This window comes from Euprymna scolopes, chromosome 23 (genome assembly GCF_053919585.1).
Source record: "Euprymna scolopes isolate OS-2025 chromosome 23, ASM5391958v1, whole genome shotgun sequence".
Classification (NCBI taxonomy): domain Eukaryota; kingdom Metazoa; phylum Mollusca; class Cephalopoda; order Sepiida; family Sepiolidae; genus Euprymna; species Euprymna scolopes.
The window spans coordinates 114,612,685-114,631,505 of record NC_136504.1 but is presented as its reverse complement, the minus strand read 5'-3'; the positions used below and the strand labels follow the sequence as shown (position 1 = coordinate 114,631,505).

The 18,821-nt window shown below is 23.7% G+C and overlaps 1 protein-coding gene across 1 annotated transcript in view; it reads left to right on the top strand.

Moving 5' to 3' along the window:
- Window positions 1–13,375: 13,375 nt before the first annotated feature.
- Window positions 13,376–18,821, top strand: part of LOC145246136 (uncharacterized) — a 93,408-nt gene continuing 87,962 nt past the window's right edge. Inside the window, exon 1 of the mRNA XM_080107985.1 lies at window positions 13,376–13,785. The gene's annotated coding sequence lies outside the window, so the exon portion shown is untranslated. The remainder of the gene's footprint in view (window positions 13,786–18,821) is intronic.

The window sequence follows — 18,821 nt, the reverse complement described above, 5'->3', positions numbered from 1 at the left end:
AATATTATCTTTAAGTGTATTTGATATCACGACTCTATAATCTAATATATACAAAATCTGCACCAATTAAAATATCATATTTAAGTGTATTTGATATCACGACTCTATAATCTAATATATACAAAATCTGGACAAATTAAAATATCATATTTAAGTGTATTTGATATCACGACTCTATAATCTAATATATACAAAATCTGGACAAATTAAAATATCATCTTTAAGTGTATTTGATATCACGACTCTATAATCTTATATATACAAAATCTGGACAAATTAAAATATCATCTTTAAGTGTATTTGATATCACGACTCTATAATCTAATATATACAACATCTGGACAAATTAAAATATCATCTTTAAGTGTATTGGATATCACGACTCTATAATCTTATATATACAAAATCTGGACAAATTAAAATATCATATTTAAGTGTATTTGATATCACGACTCTATAATCTAATATATACAAAATCTGGACATATTAAAATATCATCTTTAAGTGTATTTGATATCACGACTCGATAATCTAATATATACAAAATCTGGACAAATTAAAATATCATCTTTAAGTGTATTTGATATCACGACTCTATAATCTTATATATACAAAATCTGGACAAATAAAAATATCATATTTAAGTGTATTTGATATCACGACTCTATAATCTAATATATACAAAATCTGGACAAATTAAAATATCATATTTAAGTGTATTTGATATCACGACTCTATAATATAATATATACAAAATCTGGACATATTAAAATATCATCTTTAAGTGTATTTGATATCACGACTCTATAATCTAATATATACAAAATCTGGACACATTAAAATATCATATTTAAGTGTATTTGATATCACGACTCTATAATCAAATATATACAAAATCTGGACAAATTAAAATATCATATTTAAGTGTATTTGATATCACGACTCTATAATCTAATATATACAAAATCTGCACCCATTAAAATATCATCTTTAAGTGTATTTGATATCACGACTCTATAATCTAATATATACAAAATCTGGACAAATTAAAATATCATATTTAAGTGTATTTGATATCACGACTCTATAATCTAATATATACAGAATCTGGACGAATTAAAATATCATATTTAAGTGTATTTGATATCACGACTCTATAATCTAATATATACAAAATCTGGACCAATTAAAATATCATATTTAAGCCTATTTGATATCACGATTCTATAATCTAATATATACAAAATCTGGACAAATTAAAATATCATATTTAAGTGTATTTGATATCACGACACTATAATCTAATATATACAAAATCTGGACAAATCAAAATATCATATTTAAGTGTATTTGATATCACGACTCTATAATCTAATATATACAAAATCTGGACAAATTAAAATATCATATTTAAGTGTATTTGATATCACGACTCTATAATCTAATATATACAAAATCTGGACAAATCAAAATATCATATTTAAGTATATTTGATATCACGACACTATAATCTAATATATACAAAATCTGGACAAATCAAAATATCATATTTAAGTGTATTTGATATCACGACTCTATAATCAAATATATACAAAATCTGGACAAATTAAAATATCATCTTTAAGTGTATTTGATATCACGACTCTATAATCTTATATATACAAAATCTGGACAAATAAAAATATCATATTTAAGTGTATTTGATATCACGACTCTATAATCTAATATATACAAAATCTGGACAAATTAAAATATCATATTTAAGTGTATTTGATATCACGACTCTATAATATAATATATACAAAATCTGGACATATTAAAATATCATCTTAAAGTGTATTTGATATCACGACTCTATAATCTAATATATACAAAATCTGGACAAATTAAAATATCATATTTAAGTGTATTTGATATCACGACTCTATAATCAAATATATACAAAATCTGGACAAATTAAAATATCATCTTTAAGTGTATTTGATATCACGACTCTATAATCTAATATATACAAAATCTGGACAAATTAAAATATCATATTTAAGTGTATTTGATATCACGAATCTATAATCTAATATATACAAAATCTGGACAAATTAAAATATCATATTTAAGTGTATTTGATATCACGACTCTATAATCTTATATATACAAAATCTGAACCAATTAAAATATCATCTTAAAGTGTATTTATATCAGGACTCTATAATCTAATATATACAAAATCTGGACAAATTAAAATATCATATTTAAGTGTATTTGATATCACGACCCTATAATCTAATATATACAAAATCTGGACAAATTAAAATATCATATTTAAGTGTATTTGATATCACGACTCTATAATCTAATATATACAAAATCTGGACCAATTAAAATATCATATTTAAGCGTATTTGATATCACGACTCTATAATCTAATATATACAAAATCTGGACAAATTAAAATATCATATTTAAGTGTATTTGATATCACGACTCTATAATCTAATATATACAAAATCTGGACCAATTAAAATATCATATTTAAGTGTATTTGATATCACGACTCTATAATCTAATATATACAAAATCTGGACAAATTAAAATATCATATTTAAGTGTATTTGATATCACGACACTATAATCTAATATATACAAAATCTGGACAAATCAAAATATCATATTTAAGTGTATTGGATATCAGTACACTATAATCTAATATATACAAAATCTGGACAAATAAAAATATCATATTTAAGCGTATTTAATATCACGACTCTATAATCTAATATATACAAAATCTGGACAAATTAAAATATCATATTTAAGTGTATTTGATATCACGACTCTATAATCTAATATATACAAAATCTGGACAAATCAAAATATCATATTTAAGTGCATTTGATATCACGACACTATAATCTAATATATACAAAATATGGACAAATTAAAATATCATATTTAAGCGTATTTAATATCACGACTCTATAATCTAATATATACAAAATCTGGACAAATTAAAATATCATAGTTAAGTGTATTTGATATCACGACTCTATAATCTAATATATACAAAATCTGGACAAATTAAGATATCATATTTAAGTGTATTTGATATCACGACACTATAATCTAATATATACAAAATCTGGACAAATTAAAATATAATATTTAAGTGTATTTGATATCACGACACTATAATCTAATATATACAAAATCTGGACAAATTAAGATATCATATTTAAGTGTATTTGATATCACGACTCTATAATCTAATATATACAAAATCTGGACCAATTAAGATATAATATTTAAGTGTATTTGATATCACGACACTATAATCTTATATATACAAAATCTGGACAAATTAAAATATAATATTTAAGTGTATTTGATATCACGACTCTATAATCTAATATATACAAAATCTGGACCAATTAAAATATCATATTTAAGTGTATTTGATATCACGACTCTATAATCTAATATATACAAAATCTGGACATATTAAAATATCATCTTTAAGTGTATTTGATATCACGACTCTATAATCTAATATATACAAAATCTGGACATATTAAAATATTATCTTTAAGTGTATTTGATATCACGACTCTATAATCTAATATATACAAAATCTGCACCAATTAAAATATCATATTTAAGTGTATTTGATATCACGACTCTATAATCTAATATATACAAAATCTGGACAAATTAAAATATCATATTTAAGTGTATTTGATATCACGACTCTATAATCTAATATATACAAAATCTGGACAAATTAAAATATCATCTTTAAGTGTATTTGATATCACGACTCTATAATCTTATATATACAAAATCTGGACAAATTAAAATATCATCTTTAAGTGTATTTGATATCACGACTCTATAATCTAATATATACAACATCTGGACAAATTAAAATATCATCTTTAAGTGTATTGGATATCACGACTCTATAATCTTATATATACAAAATCTGGACAAATTAAAATATCATATTTAAGTGTATTTGATATCACGACTCTATAATCAAATATATACAAAATCTGGACATATTAAAATATCATCTTTAAGTGTATTTGATATCACGACTCTATAATCTAATATATACAAAATCTGGACAAATTAAAATATCATCTTTAAGTGTATTTGATATCACGACTCTATAATCTTATATATACAAAATCTGGACAAATAAAAATATCATATTTAAGTGTATTTGATATCACGACTCTATAATCTAATATATACAAAATCTGGACAAATTAAAATATCATATTTAAGTGTATTTGATATCACGACTCTATAATATAATATATACAAAATCTGGACATATTAAAATATCATCTTTAAGTGTATTTGATATCACGACTCTATAATCTAATATATACAAAATCTGGACACATTAAAATATCATATTTAAGTGTATTTGATATCACGACTCTATAATCAAATATATACAAAATCTGGACAAATTAAAATATCATATTTAAGTGTATTTGATATCACGACTCTATAATCTAATATATACAAAATCTGCACCCATTAAAATATCATCTTTAAGTGTATTTGATATCACGACTCTATAATCTAATATATACAAAATCTGGACAAATTAAAATATCATATTTAAGTGTATTTGATATCACGACTCTATAATCTAATATATACAGAATCTGGACGAATTAAAATATCATATTTAAGTGTATTTGATATCACGACTCTATAATCTAATATATACAAAATCTGGACCAATTAAAATATCATATTTAAGCCTATTTGATATCACGATTCTATAATCTAATATATACAAAATCTGGACAAATTAAAATATCATATTTAAGTGTATTTGATATCACGACACTATAATCTAATATATACAAAATCTGGACAAATCAAAATATCATATTTAAGTGTATTTGATATCACGACTCTATAATCTAATATATACAAAATCTGGACAAATTAAAATATCATATTTAAGTGTATTTGATATCACGACTCTATAATCTAATATATACAAAATCTGGACAAATCAAAATATCATATTTAAGTATATTTGATATCACGACACTATAATCTAATATATACAAAATCTGGACAAATCAAAATATCATATTTAAGTGTATTTGATATCACGACTCTATAATCAAATATATACAAAATCTGGACAAATTAAAATATCATCTTTAAGTGTATTTGATATCACGACTCTATAATCTTATATATACAAAATCTGGACAAATAAAAATATCATATTTAAGTGTATTTGATATCACGACTCTATAATCTAATATATACAAAATCTGGACAAATTAAAATATCATATTTAAGTGTATTTGATATCACGACTCTATAATATAATATATACAAAATCTGGACATATTAAAATATCATCTTAAAGTGTATTTGATATCACGACTCTATAATCTAATATATACAAAATCTGGACAAATTAAAATATCATATTTAAGTGTATTTGATATCACGACTCTATAATCAAATATATACAAAATCTGGACAAATTAAAATATCATCTTTAAGTGTATTTGATATCACGACTCTATAATCTAATATATACAAAATCTGGACAAATTAAAATATCATATTTAAGTGTATTTGATATCACGAATCTATAATCTAATATATACAAAATCTGGACAAATTAAAATATCATATTTAAGTGTATTTGATATCACGACTCTATAATCTTATATATACAAAATCTGAACCAATTAAAATATCATCTTAAAGTGTATTTATATCAGGACTCTATAATCTAATATATACAAAATCTGGACAAATTAAAATATCATATTTAAGTGTATTTGATATCACGACCCTATAATCTAATATATACAAAATCTGGACAAATTAAAATATCATATTTAAGTGTATTTGATATCACGACTCTATAATCTAATATATACAAAATCTGGACCAATTAAAATATCATATTTAAGCGTATTTGATATCACGACTCTATAATCTAATATATACAAAATCTGGACAAATTAAAATATCATATTTAAGTGTATTTGATATCACGACTCTATAATCTAATATATACAAAATCTGGACCAATTAAAATATCATATTTAAGTGTATTTGATATCACGACTCTATAATCTAATATATACAAAATCTGGACAAATTAAAATATCATATTTAAGTGTATTTGATATCACGACTCTATAATCTAATATATACAAAATCTGGACAAATCAAAATATCATATTTAAGTGTATTGGATATCAGTACACTATAATCTAATATATACAAAATCTGGACAAATAAAAATATCATATTTAAGCGTATTTAATATCACGACTCTATAATCTAATATATACAAAATCTGGACAAATTAAAATATCATATTTAAGTGTATTTGATATCACGACTATATAATCTAATATATACAAAATCTGGACAAATTAAAATATCATATTTAAGTGTATTTGATATCACGACACTATAATCTAATATATACAAAATCTGGACAAATCAAAATATCATATTTAAGTGTATTTGATATCACGACACTATAATCTAATATATACAAAATCTGGACAAATTAAAATATCATATTTAAGTGTATTTAATATCACGACTCTATAATCTAATATATACAAAATCTGGACAAATTAAAATATCATATTTAAGTGTATTTGATATCACGACTCTATAATCTAATATATACAAAATCTGGACAAATCAAAATATCATATTTAAGTGTATTTGATATCACGACACTATAATCTAATACATACAAAATCTGGACAAATTAAAATATCATATTTAAGTGTATTTGATATCACGACTCTATAATCTAATATATACAAAATCTGGACAAATTAAAATATCATATTTAAGTGTATTTGATATCACGACTCTATAATCTAATATATACAAAATCTGGACAAATCAAAATATCATATTTAAGTGCATTTGATATCACGACACTATAATCTAATATATACAAAATATGGACAAATTAAAATATCATATTTAAGCGTATTTAATATCACGACTCTATAATCTAATATATACAAAATCTGGACAAATTAAAATATCATATTTAAGTGTATTTGATATCACGACTCTATAATCTAATATATACAAAATCTGGACAAATTAAGATATCATATTTAAGTGTATTTGATATCACGACACTATAATCTAATATATACAAAATCTGGACAAATTAAAATATAATATTTAAGTGTATTTGATATCACGACTCTATAATCTAATATATACAAAATCTGGGCAAATTAAGATATAATATTTAAGTGTATTTGATATCACGACACTATAATCTAATATATACAAAATCTGGACAAATTAAAATATAATATTTAAGTGTATTTGATATCACGACTCTATAATCTAATATATACAAAATCTGGACAAATTAAAATATCATATTTAAGTGTATTTGATATCACGACTCTATAATCTAATATATACAAAATCTGGGCATATTAAAATATCATATTTAAGTGTATTTGATATCCCGACTCTCTAATCTAATATATACAAAATCTGGACAAATTAAAATATCATATTAAAGTGTATTTAATATCACGACTCTATAATCTAATATATACAAAATCTGGACCAATTAAAATATCATATTTAAGTGTATTTAATATCATTACTCTATAATCTAATATATACAAAATCTGGACAAATTTAAATATCATATTTAAGTGTATTTATATATCACGACTCTATAATCTAATATATACAAAATCTGGACATATTAAAATATCATATTTAGGTGTATTTGATATCACGACTCTATAATCTAATATATACAAAATCTGGACGAATTAAAATATCATATTTAAGTCTATTTGATATCACGACTATATTATCTAATATATACAAAATCTGGACAAATGAAAATATCATCTTTAAGTGTATTTAATATCACGACTCTATAATCTAATATATACAAAATCTGGACAAATCAAAATATCATATTTAAGTGTATTTGATATCACGACTCTATAATCTAATATATACAAAATCTGGACAAATTAAAATATCATATTTAAGTGTATTTGATATCACGACTCTATAATCTAATATATACAAAATCTGGACAAATCAAAATATCATATTTAAGTATATTTGATATCACGACACTATAATCTAATATATACAAAATCTGGACAAATCAAAATATCATATTTAAGTGTATTTGATATCACGACTCTATAATCAAATATATACAAAATCTGGACAAATTAAAATATCATCTTTAAGTGTATTTGATATCACGACTCTATAATCTTATATATACAAAATCTGGACAAATCAAAATATCATATTTAAGTGTATTTGATATCACGACTCTATAATCTAATATATACAAAATCTGGACAAATTAAAATATCATATTTAAGTGTATTTGATATCAGGACTCTATAATATAATATATACAAAATCTGGACATATTAAAATATCATCTTAAAGTGTATTTGATATCACGACTCTATAATCTAATATATACAAAATCTGGACAAATTAAAATATCATATTTAAGTGTATTTGATATCACGACTCTATAATCAAATATATACAAAATCTGGACAAATTAAAATATCATATTTAAGTGTATTTGATATCACGACTCTATAATCTAATATATACAAAATCTGGACGAATGAAAATATCATATTTAAGTGTATTTGATATCACGACTCTATAATCTAATATATACAAAATCTGGACAAATCAAAATATCATATTTAAGTGTATTTGATATCAGTACACTATAATCTAATATATACAAAATCTGGACAAATAAAAATATCATATTTAAGCGTATTTGATATCACGACTATATAATCTAATATATACAAAATCTGGACAAATTAAAATATCATATTTAAGTGTATTTGATATCACGACACTATAATCTAATATATACAAAATCTGGACAAATTAAAATATCATATTTAAGTGTATTTGATATCACGACTCTATAATCTAATATATACAAAATCTGGACAAATTAAAATATCATATTTAAGTTATATTTTATATCACGACTCTATAATCTAATATATACAAAATCTGGACAAATCAAAATATCATCTTTAAGTGTATTTGATATCACGACACTATAATCTAATATATACAAAATATGGACAAATTAAAATATCATATTTAAGCGTATTTAATATCACGACTCTATAATCTAATATATACAAAATCTGGACAAATTAAAATATCATATTTAAGTGTATTTGATATCACGACTCTATAATCTAATATATACAAAATCTGGACAAATTAAAATATCATATTTAAATGTATTTGATATCACGACTCTATAATCTAATATATACAAAATCTGGACAAATTAAGATATCATATTTAAGTGTATTTGATATCACGACACTATAATCTAATATATACAAAATCTGGACAAATTAAAATATAATATTTAAGTGTATTTGATATCACGACTCTATAATCTAATATATACAAAATCTGGACAAATTAAAATATCATATTTAAGTGTATTTGATATCACGACTCTATAATCTAATATATACAAAATCTGGGCATATTAAAATATCATATTTAAGTGTATTTGATATCCCGACTCTCTAATCTAATATATACAAAATCTGGACAAATTAAAATATCATATTTAAGTGTATTTAATATCACGACTCTATAATCTAATATATACAAAATCTGGACCAATTAAAATATCATATTTAAGTGTATTTAATATCATTACTCTATAATCTAATATATACAAAATCTGGACAAATTAAAATATCATATTTAAGTCTATTTGATATCACGACTCTATAATCTAATATATACAAAATCCGGACAAATGAAAATATCATCTTTAAGTGTATTTAATATCACGACTCTATAATCTTATATATACAAAATCTGGACAAATTAAAATATCATCTTTAAGTGTATGCAAACAAATATGAAGGGTCGCCATGAATTTATATGAAATAATGAACTTGTGATTCACATGTAAAGAATATTAATTTAAATTGTTCCAACATGTTTTCTTGTGTTAAATGTTTATTGTAAAGAATTAATGAAGTGGCGATTTTTTTAGAATAGTTTGAGGCCTGAAATTAGTGATTTTTTATGATAAGAGTGCAGCACGAGGGCTTAAATCCATTTGGCTATTTTTTGAGTAAATAAATGAAACACGTGGTATATTTGAAATAAATAAATGAAACACATGTGGTATATCTTAATAAAATAAATGGAACGCATGTGGTATATTTTAAATACATTCAATAAATGAACAACACGTGGTATATTTTAAATAAATTCAATGAATGAAACACATGTGGTGTATTTGAAATAAATTTTAATAAATGAAATATTTGTTGTATATTGGAAATAAAACTCAATAAATGAAACACACGTGGTATATTTTTAATATATTGAAATAAATGAAACACGAGTGAATCATTTGAAATAAATTTTAATAAATGAAATACATGTTGTATATTGGAAATAAAATTCAATAAATGAAACGCACGTGGTATATTTTGTAATATATTGTAATAAATGAAACACGGGTGGTTTATTTGAAATAAATTTTAATAAATGAAATACATGTTGTATATGGGGAATAAAATTCAATAAATGAAACACACGTGGTATATTTTTAATATATTGTAATAAATGAAACGCACGTGGTATATTTGAAATAAATTTTAATAAATGAAATACATGTTGTATATTGGAAATAAAATTCAATAAATAAAACGCACGTGGTATATTTTTAATATATTGAAATAAATGAAACGCACGTGGTATATTTTTAATATATTGAAATAAATGAAACACGAGTGATTTATTTGAAATAAATTTTAATAAATGAAATACATGTTGTATATTGGGAATAAAATTCAATAAATGAAACACACGTGGTATATTTTTAATATATTGTAATAAATGAAACACGAGTGATTTATTTGAAATAAATTTTAATAAATGAAATACATGTTGTATATTGGACATAAAATTCAATGAATGAAATACACGTGGTATATTTTGAATATATTGAAAGAAATGAAACACACGTGGTTTATTTTAAATACATTAAATAAATGCGACACATCTGGTATATTTGAAATAAATTAAATAAATGAAACACATGTTGTAACTGAAACAGACGTGGTATATTTTAAATAAAATGAAATAAATTGAAAACATGGTATATTTTAAATAAAATTAAATAAATTGAAAACATGGTATATTTTAAATAAAATTAAATGAATGAAACATACGTGGTATTTTTTAAGTAAAATCAAATAAATAAAAACACGTGTATAATTTAAATGGAATTAAATAAATGCACGCACGTGGTATACTTGAATTCAATTAACTAAATAAAATACACGAGGTTATTTTAGATAAAATTATTAAATGAAACACGAATTCGAATCGAATCCTGAGTTCGGATGAGTCCTACTAAAGAGCCCAAAAAAGGTGAGACTCTAAGACTTCCAGGTTATGTCTGCTGTGGTTGCATTATCTGTCTGACACAAACCTCTTTCTATATATATTTATGCATGCGTATATATATATTTGTTTAAAAACTTTTGCCTACCAAACTCCTGTCAGTCTTTGGTCTACATACATGGAACTTAATATATAGGGTATTCAAACCCATGCAAAACTTTATATTTGGGTTTTAGCCAGGGAAAATCTGTGCAAAAGTGTGAATTTGTCAGGTGATGGTTGAACGACAGCATTACAAATATGCACAACGAAATCACTATTGGTTCATGTTTTAATTTTTAGCCTTGCAGCAAACATGTCTTCATAGTTCAGGTATTAACGTCAAAGGAAAAAGGAAATCGTAAGCTAAACGTTTTGGTTTCGATTTTCGGTGGTGGCGCACGAGTCATTTTTTTTTTTTTTTTTTTTAAATTATTACTATATATTGGGTCCAATATAATATAATAATAAATACAAAATCTGCATTAATCAAAATATCACATTTAAGCGTATTTTACGACCGGACAATGCTGAGCGGCCTGCTAGTGCACACACACACACACACACACACACACACACACACACACACACACACACACACATATATATATCATTACTTCATTTTACGAAGATATAATTTTATGCATAAATTTTTCTTAGTATTTACTTCAACAGTGCTTAATACATAGGTAGAGCTAGGTAGTAAGTTATGAAAATATATATGGCAATTAAGCTACACAGAATATTCTGTGTTTCATTCGTGAGAATTTGTCAGGCTTTGTCTATATATATATATATATATATATATATATATATATATATATATATATATATATATATTGAATATATATATATATTGAATATATACATGCTTCCTGTCTAATTTAAATGTTCTTAAGACAGATTTTAATTATATTTTCTATAACGCTGGCCTTTTTCCTCTTCTGATGAGAAGCATTTAGCTTCGAACTGCCATGGCCTAAAATAATACCGTTATAGATTTTAGAAAGCCATTCTTAACATAGGGAAGAGAGGAAGCCTTTTTTTTTTTAATATTTTGTACTTTCACATAACAATTTCATGAACAAAGGATGCCGTAAAATTAAATTAAACTTTAAAATCCTACATTATAATAATAATAATAATAATAATAATAATAATAATAATAATAATAATAATAATAATAATAATAAACAACAACAACAACAATAGCACTAAACTGCATAAGCACCAATAATTAATATCAAATTAGATAATTTGTCCAAACAGTTATGAAACAATTGTAAACGCATAAGGAAATACACCATATGATGTTCTCATTTTATATTTGGTCGCCTTGATTTTCTGGAAATATATGATGTATAAATATAAATGTGTGTGTGTGTGTGTGTGTGTGTGTGTGTGTGTATTTATGAATGCCTAAAATACACACACACACACACACACACACACACACATATATATATATATATATATATATATATATATATATATATATATAATCAATTTTTCTTTTTTACTTTGCTACATCTTGCAATGTAAGTTTAAAGCTATAATTCGAATAAATCGTATAGAATGGCGTTTCGAAAAGAGAATTTGGGACGCTGAAAACATACACAGCCTTCTTTTCTTCGGAAAACACCCGCAATCCAATTAAGTATAATGCAAGGAAAGGAAAAAAAATAATGTCGCAAGTTCTAGCAGTAGCAAACAACATTGCAATATTTAAGTGAAAAAAAAAATGGGGAAGAGAAGGATGGCCACAATAAAGTATTTATTTTCTGTAGTAACAGTAATAATATGGAAGGAATGCATTTTGTTCCTTTCACATGATTCTACTTAATTTCTTTAATTCCTTCTCTCTCTCTCTCTTCGTACTGTCTCCCTCGACTGGAGAAGCTACGCAAACCTAACCTGGGTAATAACTTAAAAGAATTAGCATAAGGAAATTATAACTCCTGGACCAATGGTTATGCTCCCGGATCAATGGATTTTTCGCTGGCAATGTACAATGTCCGTATAGAATTACAGCTAATGGAAATAGACGAATATTAAGAGTGGTTTGCTATTGTGTTCAATAGACATTGGTCAGAAATAACTTAAAGAAGACAAAAAAAAAAAAAAGAGGGGAAAAAGGTAAAAGACACCGGGTTGTTATTTGAGAAAGGGACAAACTTTGGTTCTTCACCGGTGACGTATGAAAAAAAACTACACTCCCAAGCGTTGGAATTTCTTTTGAGATCATGGTTTTCATTTTACACGGGATTTTCATCGGTAAGTTCCTTTCTCGGATTTTTCAAAGACTGTATCGAATATTGAATGATTGATCTTTCCGATAAAACAGTTGTCGATGGGGGGAAAAATCGAAATTAATTATTTAAATCTTTTTTCTTCTTCTTTCTTTTCATGAATACTTCACCCTCCCTTCTTCTCTTTCCTCGACTATTTGTATATAATACTACTAAAAAGGAAGAAAGGTTATTCTTAGTCTTATTACACGTAGATTTAAATACATTTAGCTGTTATACGATCCGCTTGGAGAAAATATAAAAATCTAGAACTAATTGTTTATCGAGGTTTTTTATTTTATTTATTTTTTATTAAATAATTTTTATTGAATAAATAATATATAGACTAAACTAAACATGATTCAACGAATGTGATAATTTCAAAGAAAAAAAAAATATGTTTATTTAATATAAAATGATCAATTTATATATTTTTTTTCTAAGTTTTAGAAAAGAGGGGGAGGGATAGATCAACATAAATGTTTAATTTATTTGACCAAGACGGACTACGAAAATTCGGCCATTAGCCTGGAGCTATATATTTAATCCCCGAAACGAATGAAAAGGATATATTAGTTTTTAATTTCCCAAGAGGTAGCCTTGTTTTTTTTTTGTTGTTTGTTATTTTGCGGGGGGGATGGGTTGTTTTGTTTATTTTTTTTTTACATATGTTTATTTATTGTATTATTGTTTTATTTGTTTATTAGATTTGTGTGTGTCGTGATCCTACTGCCTGTATGATTTGTTTATTGGCTTGTGTGGCCGATCTGTGTATTCAATATATAACAACACAATGGCCGTCCAATGTGTAGTCGACTGTCCAAGTTGTTCACGCTGCTGCTGCTACTACTGAGACTTAAGTCGGAGTTGAAGAGAATATTAGAAAGCACTCCCCCATTTGCTCAGGCAGCCACATTCATTCCAGTTTTTCTTTTTTTTTTTTTATTTATATATATATATATATATATATATATATACATACATACACACATACATATATGTATATATATTTAAAAAAAGAGAGTAACCATTTGCCCAACCTTCTAAAGCCCTTTCTTAGGAGAAATCAATCTATGTATATTACATAGATATTTTAACACGCCTCTCATTCGCGACCTGATACGTAGAGATCGGGTAGGTATATATATTTTTCTCCCTTCATATATATATATATATATATATATATATATATATATATATATGTGTGTGTGTGTGTGTGATTAGGAGAAACATTTTTATTTGAAATATGTATAATTACAAATCCTTTTCCCCTTTATATATGTAGCAAAGATCTATGTGGATTTATATAGGTATGTATGTATATATACACGCGCATATATATATATATATATATATATATATATATATATATATATATATGCGTGTTTAGCGAAGATCTTTCTATGCACCAAACTAGATATAAATATATGTGCAATTTATTTGTGCCTACAAAATACATATAATGTGTGTATGGTTTAAAAATATATATGCTTAAAAAAAGATATATATATACTTGTGTGTGGATAAAGATAGATATGTATGCATTTGCATTGCATGTATATAACGTGTGCGCCTTAAAGATCTTAAGTGTGTGTGTGTGTGTTTGGAATTAAATTTTGTAAATTAAATATTTACGATAAATTTATTCTTCGACAAGAAATATAAATATTTGAAGTTTTTTCTTTATTCCGTGGAGTTTCAATAAATGGCTCATATCATAGGAAACCTAGTAAAATTATGTTTATAGGTAGTCCATAAATTTTGCCATACTTTTCTTGAAAAAATTATATATATATATATATATATATATATATATATATATCAAAGATCTATATATTTCGTTTATTAAGAGTACTGCCTACAATTAATATCTAAATAGCATGGTTACAAAATGGGGGCTCAGTTTTATTATTCATAGTTCGTATAAATTCCATCCAGGGTCTGTACTTTTACTTATTTTCTCCCTTTGAGGTTTTTTTTTTTATTAGTATCATTCTCTTTTCCTCTACAATAAACATTAAAAAAAAAAAGCATTATAATTACATATTGGCCCTTTATTAATTGAATTTTTATTCCCCATAACAAACCTACCAAAAATATTTATCGATTTTATAAAGAGCTGTATTCAATTGTAACTACCAGAACCTAGAAGAAAGTAAAGACTTCATAATATTTTCTATTTATTTATTTAAATATTATTTCTAGCAAAGATCTTCCACGCAAATTGATTTTTATATATTGAAAATAATAGTTTCTAATTTTTTTTTTATGAAGAATAACTAATAGTAGATAATACGAAAAAATAGAAAACATCCCCTCCCCTTCTAATTGTTTAATTTATTTCTCGGTTGAGTCACCTTAGTTCTTTTATTATTAAATTGTATATAAATTTTTTTTTTTTTTGTATATAATTAACTATTTATATCTGCAAGGTTAAAATTCCTTTTCAAATTTTCATTTACTTTTTTTTTGTCCTTTTTAAAACTGCCTACGACGTTCTTGTTTATGTAATGGTTTCATTATTTTTCCACCAAGTTTATGTATATAATTGCATATTTAGATATGGTGAATCTTTTTATTTGGTTTGTTTTGATTTTAATTGAAAGTTGAATTAATATATTTATGCATATATAATTTTTAAAAAAATACTAATTTCTTTTTTTCGTTTGCTTAAATAAACTTGATATAGATATAAGTAGTAGTTTTTCTTTGTCGACTGGGCAATGAACACTGCTACTAGGTTTCGCCAGACTTGATACAATCAAATAAATTCAGTTTTAAATGCATAAAATATATTTGCAATACAAAAGTAAACCATTAATCTTTTATTTTCGAATGTTTATTTGAATATCTGAAGAGTAGATTAGGAGTAATTTGCTTATTTGCAGTAACGAAGTAAATCGCCTTTTCAATTTTTCCTTATTAATGGAGTCTCTTGTCTCCACTTTCTCGCATTCTGAGTACAACGTCTTTGATTGTATACAAAATCACTTTTATTAATTTTCCTACTCTATTTTTTTTAGGATATATGAATATATTAAACACCCATCTATCTGTAGTGAGCCGTTTTTTTTTAACAAAATTTTTTTTTTTTTTTTTAATAAACTTAAATATTTTTCTGAATCTATTCCGTTTCTCTCAATCGTATAACTCTTGCGAAAAACCTACATTTTAAGATAGAGCTGTGTCTCGTATATCTCCATATAAACTCGCACATTTTATCCTATTTTTGTGTTTTAAAATGGTTTTCATATTTACTTATGTTTAATATGATTATATATTTTATTAATTTTGTGTTTATTTTAATACTAAACCATATAATTTGGGTTGCTTGATTATTATATGCAGAGAGGGGTAAAGAAAGCACCTGCTTTTTTTTTTTTTAGTTTCCTCTATAAAATGCACACCCATATGTCGGCCTACTCTCTATTTCTAATTTTATTTTTTGTATACTTAGTCCAAGTATAATATAATATACTTCCTTTTTTTTTTTTTAGCATAGTTTTACACGTATTTGAATTTAAAAAAAGTATCCTATCGATTCAAACGCAATTGTTTTGAACAAATACTCATTTTCATTTCAGTATTAAAACTCCTCTCTTAGAAAATTGTATTCAAAATTCATACACGTTTTTTTACCATTAATTATTTTTTTTATCTTTAATTCTTTTTTTTTTACTATTAAAATCAAATTAAACCCCTTTTCTTTTTTTAAATAACTTACAAAATAGCATTTTTAATTTTTTTTTATATCTGAAATTATCTTAAGTATAATTAAATCGATTAAGTTTATAAAAACATTTTTATAACTGCATATTTATTTTCAAAATTATTAAGACTTTATTTAATTTTAATAATTATAAATTATTTGAAATAAATGTATTGATATATTGTAGCCATCGTTTGGATATCTCCCATTGGATAGTCTTAATTGTATTTCGTATGCGGAAATAAACTTCTAATTAACTTTTGCCTTTCGAAACTTTAATTCAATGTTTTAATCGCTGGCGGCCATTACACCAAAAATATTTTTTGCTGTTTTAAAATTTTATTTAAAAAATAAACTTTTTTAATGCAAAAATATACTTTGAACATTTTTTTCATATCTATACAATAAATCTTAAATTTAAAGGCAGAAATGAAAAGGTTAAAGTCCAACGATAATTTAGTAATAAAGTTTCAAACAAAACAAAAGGTTCAAATTTATATATATTAAAAATAAATTTTATTTCAGGAAAACAAAAAAAATAAAATAAATGAATAAGAAATATTATCTATAAGCAAAGAATCGATTTTATTAGGATGGAATTGATAAGTCTAATATTTTCTTTAGTACAATTGAACCCAGAGTTTTTTTGTTTTTTGTTTTTTTTTGGTAAGGTATGTTTTATGATGCTTGTTTTTTAAATTTTAATTTTTTTTTATTAAATATTTGCATTGCATTTGTTTTTATAAACATATTTTTGTCTTTATTACAAAATTAAAATTAGTATCGTATAAAAAATTTTAATTTTCTTAAATGCTGTTAGGGGTTAAAGTTTAAATTAAATTAGAATTTAATTTCAAATTAATTTTCAAAAAATGTTTCTTAAATTAATAAAATGGTTTTGTCTTTAAAAACTTATTTTTGGTGATTTTTTTTTTTAATTTTTATCTGTTTTATTTTTTATTTTAAAAGTGAATAGATATGCAAATTTATGCATTATTTTAAAACTTTCTGTAATTTGTTTTTTTCCTCGTACTACCTTCCATTAATGTTTTTTTTTTTAAATTATATAAATTTTACTTTGTTTCAAGTTTCTTAAATGATTTTCTATTTGTCTATAAAACTTTCATTTTTTTTTCTTTCATAAACAATTTACCAAATTTTATGATATATATATATATATCATAAAATTTGTTAAATTATATATATATATATATATATATATATGTGTGTGTGTGTGCGTATACATATATCTCCAGGTTAAACATAGAGATAAAATCAAATCATTTAACGATGTTTCATAAGAGTGCTCAATA